This window comes from Fukomys damarensis, unplaced genomic scaffold (genome assembly GCF_012274545.1).
Source record: "Fukomys damarensis isolate Sample0158 unplaced genomic scaffold, DMR_v1.0_HiC HiC_scaffold_19, whole genome shotgun sequence".
In the NCBI taxonomy this organism is placed as follows: Eukaryota; Metazoa; Chordata; class Mammalia; order Rodentia; family Bathyergidae; genus Fukomys; species Fukomys damarensis.
Genome location: NW_022900931.1, coordinates 37,039,238 through 37,046,858, shown reverse-complemented (window position 1 = coordinate 37,046,858; position 7,621 = coordinate 37,039,238). Strand labels below are relative to the sequence as shown.

Here is a 7,621-nt window from a genome sequence, read left to right as displayed (position 1 = left end):
GCCAGGAGCCACCTGAGGCAGAACTGCGCTGGAGGCAGCTGGGCCAGGCCTGTGAGGGCAGCTTTGTGCTTCTCTTCCCCGCTCTGGGCTCTGCTTGACCAGGTTCTCAGGAGAATCAGCCCTAGGGGGGGCCTGGCCCTGTGGCTCTGCAGAGCCCGAAGTCAGATATGCACCGGACTTCAGGAGGTTACAGCTGAGAGAGTATCCTTCCCGCGGTGGATCAGGGCCCAGGCAGCCTTCCAGGTGCTGGAGGGATGGCGGCTCCCAGCGGGAGAGGGCGGGGCAAGATAACCTTCCTCGTGCTGGAGCTCTGGCGGCTGCAGGCAGGAGAGGGAGGATCCAAGTTTGATCCCCAGTATATGGGAGTCCCCTGCTTGGGCGCCAATTGTTGTTTTCCTTTGCGAGCCCACTGGATGGAACAAGGTTCAGGGGCCCAGACTGGGAGGGCAAGGGCAGAATCACCACACAGACTCTGGGGAGGTTTCTGGAACATTTCCTTAACCTGTTATTTTAAACAGCATGTTAACTTGTGAGAACGAGCATGGAGCCATTTTTGTTCTTCTTGCACAAGAAGAAAAACTGTAGAATCTTTCTAAAAAACGTAGAAAACCTTTGTTGGGTGCGAAGCTACAAGCTGAGGACACTGGCTGATTCTGTGAGGAAACTGGGATACCCTTGGGTAGGCAGCGTTAGGCCCTTTGTCAGCACTACAGCCCTGCTCCCAACCTTTCCAGGGATGACCATGTTACCAGGATCCAGGGGAAAATTCTAAGAAAAAAAAAAGCCATAGAATCTATCATTTTAAAATTTCCTGAGTGTTTCTGGCTGAACCCAGCACCTGCAGTGCCCCTGGGGCAGGAGCCCGAGCAGCAGGGTTAGGGCTCTGTGCTCACCTTCCCTGCTCCCCGTCCCCACCTGAGGACAGACTCACCTGCAGCTTCCTCATGGCCACATGGTCACCAGTGCCCCTGGGGGTGAGAGGCCCCTCCTCAGGTGTCCTGGCCAGGGACACCCGGGGGACCAGGTGCAAGCACTGGGCAGAGGAGCCCGCTGTTTCCTGGCAGTGGCAGAGTCTTCATTACATAATGTCATTTGCAGATGTGGCATAAGGGATTGGGGAGAGCACTCTGGATGACGGGTGCAAGGACCAGAAAGCTGCTCCCAGCACAGCAAACAGCAAAATCTATGTGTCAAGATAATAAATACGTTTCTAACACCTATGCTAGATGTTATGGTGTAGATCTGGCATGGCTTCAAATTACTCATATGTTCAGGGGTGGGATTTTTGGAAGGTGACAGGATCAGGACTGCAGGGATGGCTTCAGGTAGGAGATGAGTGGGCCCTGGAGGAGGCAGGCCCCTAAGGGCATGGCCTTGAAGGGGACATTTCCTCTCTGGCTCCTCCTCTATCTCTGCTTCTTGGCCAGCATGAAGTTCACAGGTCTCCTCTTCTGGACCCCTCTGCCATACGCTGTCTGCTTTGGAGCCAGTCAGCTAGACTAGAAACTAAAATCATGAGCCCAAATGCACATCCCTTCCTGGAACCTGTGGGGGTTGGGCACGGTGTTGTAGCCACAAGGAAAGGGACTCAGACAAAGAGGCAAGCTGCATTTGTCTACCTATAAGTGCATTCTAAAGACCAGTCTAGAAAAGGAGACCTCACAAGTCATTGTTGGCCTTAGGGATTGATTCCAGGAGGCAGAACTATGTGCCAAACACATTTTATTTTTTATTATTTCTCTTTTGAGATGGTTTTAATGCTGTTTTTCCTCAGGCTTTCCTGCTGTGCCAGTGTCACCACTATTTGGGATGCCGGGCGTGCACCACAGTGCCATTGGTCTTTCCCTCTCTCCATCGTCCCTTCCTTCCTTTTGTGTAGCCACATGGAAAGCTCCTTTGCTCAGGCATTACCTGATCACTACAGCACTTCATAAGTTGTTGGTGTGTTGCAGCAGAAGGTGCACATAAGAGTCTGCTGGAGAAACTAGGCGGGAAGATGTGGACACGGGATTGTCATTTTCATCGGCATTATTGCTTTTCCTTTGTGCAGTTGAGAGACTTAAAAAAATATCAAGAATGGAAAATACTGGAAAATGAGCTGGATAAACCGGGCTCACCCACTGGGGTCTCCCGCATGACGAGGTGAGTCAAGGCTGGCCTGGCTGCTCAGGATGGGGCTCCAATGGCAGCAGAGGGTCGGGGTTCATGTGAGAACAGTGTCAGTGCAGGGTAACAAATCTGCATTCAAGGGCCAGGTGTCTTAGAGCCCTGTGGTCAGCAGGAGGGAGACAGAGAGAAAGAGAGAGAAGTTTAGGGAGGAGCACTGGGCAGGGTGCAGAGCAATGGAGTGTCCTTCTGAGGTCCTTAAGGGATCCATGTACGTTTGCAAGTATGGGTCACTTTCCTCAATGCATAGCTCTGGCTGGATCTCCCTCTCTCCTCTTTGTCCCATCTGGAGGGGTCTCAAGGTCTGCAGGTCCATTCTGGGGCAGTGGGTGGCATCTACAGAGCCACACTCTTCCCTGGGCAGGAAAGCTGTGGCCTGAAACTCCCACCACCACGTGTCTGGTGCATGAGTGTCCCTGCCACATGAAGATCGGGCAGGAGCTCTGGGTGGGTGCTGGGTGGGAGTACCAGCCAAGGCCTCTCCCACCAGAGTGGGTCTCCTCCTGACTGAAAACAGAACAGAAGACTCCCACGAGAAGGGCAGTGCTCAGGAGCCTGAAGTTCACACCTGATGAAGCCCCCAGCCTGGCCAGGAGATAGCCAAGCCTTCTCAGGCCAGCAGCCTCTGCAGGGCTAAGCTGGAGCCTGAGTTCCATAGGCAGGTCTGTGTGTGACTCACTGAGCAAAAACGAGGTGGCTGTGGTTGGCTGAGAGCTGCTTGGTACTAGAGGCTACTTCCAGGTAGCCAAGGCCAGGGAACCTCTGCGGGCCTGTGGGACATCCGTTCCCCTCAGTGTGATTTCTGAGGACTGAAGCTGTGTCTTGTTGTGGGAGCTCTGCCTCCTTCACAGCGTGATGTGGACCTGGAGCGCTGTGCCATCAGAAATACTGGAGACACCATCCTAGGCCTGGCGTGGCCTCTTGTGGAGCTTGCACACTTCATCTTCACCAACTCACCACTCTGGAAGCTCTGTAAAATGGGAAAATAATCATGATACCCAAGAGCCTCTCTTAAAGGGGGTGCAGGGGTTTGCAGACCACTGCTGTGTGGTGCAGAGGAGTCAGCTCTCAGGGACCCACTGGTGTGTTGTTTCATGGGGTACAGATAGCACATGGCCCCATGAATTCATAGGTCAGACTCCTTGTGTCAGGCACTGCACTGCTGATCTGCTGGAATGATCTACTGGGATCCTAAGCTCAGCACCAGGAGGGAATTAAAAGGAAGATCCTTTATTTCTAATGCAGAAAAGAGAAGATAGTGGCCCTGGTGAGAAGAGCAGAAGTTTCTGTAAATATGGATTTCTCGTGGGTGTTTGGACCTGGCTACCATTTATGGGGTTGTAGGGAAACTTCCTCCCTGGCCCAGTGGGATTGGCTTCCCAGGCTGTGCTTGGATTAAGGCAGGCATCCTGGACTACGTGGGCCACCTTCTGGTGGGCTTTATTGGGCTTCTCCCTGCCTGCTTGTCCTGGTCAGGGCCTTATCTCTGGGAGAAACAGCTGGTGGGTAAGGAGGGGCCCTGTGGAAGTTGAGCTTAGTGTTAGTAAGGGGAGGGATGTGTGTGTGAAGTTAGTCAGCTCCTCCCCACCCCCCTTTTGTCTCCTTTGCCTTTTATTGGAGGTGGGGAGGGAAGGATACTTTGTCTCTGTGCCCCTGGCTTCTCTATGCTCTGCCAGGCAGAGGCTGTGCACTGGGCAGGGCACCCATCCAGATCCCAGGCCCTGGCTGGGCCTGCTGAGCCCCATCCTCAGAGGGTCCCAGGTGCACCGCCCATTGGCCCTACCTGGAAGTGCTGGGCTTCTGGGAAAGAAGGTGTAGTCTCTTCAGTGGGACAAGTGCTCCTCTCTGCGGGATCTTTGGAGAGAGTACCAGGAAGTGATTGCTGTGCCCCTGTCCACTCGTGCCGCTGCCCGGCCCTCCCAAGTCTCTACTTGCCACCCTCCTTGGTGTCTACTCCATTTTCCTGGGTATTTGTGGGACTGATAGAGGAAGTTGGGTGTTGTGGAGCAGGCTGAGGAAAGGCGAGACCTGTAAATTCAGGATGCCAGAGTAGCACCAAATACCTCCCAGGACCCAGGATGGGAAGTTCTTGTGTGCAGCCTGGATATGTGGACCTCATGGAAGAGAGGAGATGCCACAAAAAGCCCACCTTTGTGATTCCTCACTGCGACTCCTGAGTGTGATTTTATTTTTGTTTTTCTCCTTTCCTCTCTTTGTCCCGCCCCAGTTTGCTCTGCAGAGTGAGTGAGTTCTTCCATGAGCCCTTTAGCCCCAACTTCATAAACAGAATTTTGTCACCGTTTTACTATCCAATTCTTCTTTCAAGGCCAAGAGGATCTGGAATACGTTCCCTCGTCAAGCCTTTTCTGAAGGGACTTCCCTGTGGTTAGTTGTCCAGGACATACCATTTTGGCAAGGCCAGCCAGGAGAGTCAAGCTTGCGTCCCAGAGACCAAGGTAAGGCCCATGTTGGGCACCAATTTTGTTCGTTCACAAGGATTTTCGGTTGCTTCTTCTCTCCTTCTTTGGCACACCCTCCCCACTCTACTGACAATCTGACAATCAGGAGACTCTTTTCAAGGTGGCAGGGAGGGGCTTCCATCTCTGGCTGTGGGCATGGGAGAACGGAATGCTTCTATGTTTCTTTTTAGCCATTTGAGTTCACTGTAGCAGTTTGGTTCTTAACTGTGCCTTTCTTTGTTGTACTTTTTGCAAAATGAGCCTACTCAATGCTTCCTTCAGTTTGTAACTGGCTTTTTCTTTGTGTGTGTTTGGTTGAGGTGTTGCTCCGTGACCTTGCCCCATGGACAGCACCCTCTTGTCTTGTCATATGACTGTGCATGACTCTTACGTGGGCTTTCATCACTTAACGCCAGCGCTATTATTCTCTAGTTTCTTTTTTCTTTTTTAAAATAAGTGACTGTACAGGCTAAGCCTCTGATTTTAAAGAGCATGTGGGTCTGGGAGAACAGGAAAAAGGATCCTTTTTCTTCATTCTCACACAAGCAGCACTTCTCTGTAGTATTCCTTTAAAAACAGAACACCTTTGACGGGGGAGGAGCTACAACCTGAGGAGAGTGGCTACTTCACTGGGAAAACACCCTTACCTATGGCTGGGCAGAATCAGGTGCATGAACAACACCAGAGGCCCCCTCCCAACCAGGCCAGATGTTACCATGTTATCATGTTCCAGGGGGAAATTCTAGTGTGAGAGAGAGAGAGAGAAAAAAAAAAAGCCAAAAATCTTCTCCTTCAAAAATTTCCCAAGGCTTTTCTGTTGAAGGCAGCACCAGCCACAAAACTGTCCTTGAGGCAAGAGCCAGAGCAACAGGGTCAGGGCTTTGTGATCACCTGCCCTGCCTACCCTGGCCAGCCTTAGGACAAACTCACCTCCAGCTTCCCCAGGGCCCAGCGGTCACCACTCCTGCGGTTGGTCCTGGGTGAGGGCTGCCAGGTGGAGCAGGCCCTGGCATAGCCTATTCTGTTGCTTAAGGTCCCTGGGCAGTGGAGCCTGTGGTTCCTGGGCAGTTGCAGGATCTTCATTAAATAATATCATCTGCAGATGTGACATAAGATATGGGCATGAAATGCTCCAGTTGAGGGGCATGCAAGGACCAGAAAGGAGCCCCAGTCGATCACTGGCACCTGATATTTCCTGGGGGATGGTATCTGACTGTGGCTTCCCAGGGAAGGAGTGAGGTCAATGGAAATAAGAAGGTGGGGAAACCAAGGCATGGGGAGGTCCAAAGGGACCACAGTGGGAGGCAGAGGACACGTGGGGAATACACAGAGTGGGATGTACCTCACCATGGCCTGCAGCAGCCCATGTCATCGGTGGTGGTGCTGGACCCAGGAGTCTCCAAATTCCTTTTCTCCATGTCCCCCTTCATTTAAAATTGGGAGCAGCCAGGAGAGTCCCCAGAGAGACACACTAGGAAGGCAAAAAACACACAGGTCCCCTCAGCACCCATCTTGCCAGGTCCCTCTGGGCCATCACCCTCTGGGGGAGAATGAGCAACACTCTAGAGGTCTCTTCCCCATCAACTCTCTGTTGCAGAGCGATCCTCAGCCCACCCTGCCCAAGGAAGCTCCACTCACCTTCCCCAGCCAGGGCCAGGACTCTCAGCGTGGCTGCCTGCTCCTCCTGCAGCCTGGAGGCTTCCAGGTCCTCCTGTGGGCAGCATGGAAAGCACGAAGTCAGAGGCAGCAAGGACATCCCACGCAGGGCCCGCCTCAGCAGCTTCATCATCTGTGTCTCCTGCAGCTCCTGGCAGAGACTGTCCAGGGCCTCCTTCTTTGTTTCTGTGTGTCACGGCTGCATCACCAGCTGCCAGTGAACAGAGGTCAACTTGGCAGGGCCTACTTCTCTGTAAATGTGCTAGGGGCAGGTAGACCTCCTGACCTCCTGCTTGGTGAGGAAGCTGAGGCTGACTAGCTGTGGCTACCACAGCTGGTTAGAGGAGCCAGTGCCAGTTCAGGCAGTCTGGCCCAAGGTCACAGAAGTAGACAGTAGTCACTTTGGGCCAGGCATCCGTGCTTCATGCACAGCTCACATCTGGGAGCAGCAGGAAGTGAAGAAGGCAGGGCCCAGGCTGTCACCTGAGCAGTCTGAAGGAGGAAGGATGTGTGCTGGTGCCAGCGTTGGTGCAGGTGGTGAGGCGAGCCTCTCCCAAAGTGTGCAAACCACAGGGAGACTGGAGACCCTGACTCACACCTGCTATGGAAGAAACCAAATGGGCAGCTCTTCTGGGCCACCAGCCTATGGGTTAACTAGATCTGACCTTCCCTTGGTGCCCAGGTGACACGCACTGACCTGGCCTCTGAGCCTCACCTGGGTCTTCATTGCTGTCTTCTCTCTGTGCCCTGCACCACCTGCTCAGACCGGGCTGACCCTGCCCAGCCACAACCCCCATCTTGGCTTCGCTCTGTTGGTCTGTCCTGCTCCTCAGCCCTGACCCTCGGCACCCTTGTCCCCTTCCAGCAGCCCTGCGCCAAGCCCACTTCCTACTGAAAGCTGTTACAGAAAACATGGAGCAAACACACTAGAAGGGCAGGGTAAGGAAGTCTGTGCGGGACCACCGGGATAGGCACAGGGAGCACCTCAATGAGATGTGGGGGAGACTGGACTCAGCCCGGCAGTTCGGGCCTCAGAGGATCAACAGTGAAGAGTAGGGTGGGCTTGGGGGAGGAGGAGGACTCAGTGACCCAGGGCAACGTGGTGGGGAGGCAGTGGTCCTGATAAACCAGCTGGCAGGACTCTCGCTGAAAGCAGGCCAGGGTGTTCCACAGGTGATCTGATTTCAGGGTAGGGCTTCTGTAAGAGCTCTGGAACTCTTGATCTTACAAGGCTGGGCACCTGGCCTTGGTTCACAGCCGGACCACAGTCCCGTTAACCAGGAAGCATTTGTCTTCAGCTCCAATTCTCCCTTCCTTTCTTACCATCTTCCTTTTTTTCC

At 53.5% G+C, this 7,621-nt stretch overlaps 1 long non-coding RNA gene across 1 annotated transcript; it reads right to left on the bottom strand.

Annotated features, from left to right (window-relative positions):
- Positions 1-2,864: 2,864 nt before the first annotated feature.
- On the bottom strand, positions 2,865-6,139 carry LOC117286847. The gene is made up of 4 exons (XR_004517958.1): positions 5,973-6,139; positions 5,556-5,721; positions 3,950-4,020; positions 2,865-3,136 (listed from the first exon to the last, which is right to left on the bottom strand). It is a non-coding gene; the product is annotated as an uncharacterized LOC117286847 (long non-coding RNA).
- Between the last annotated feature and the right edge of the window lie 1,482 nt (positions 6,140-7,621).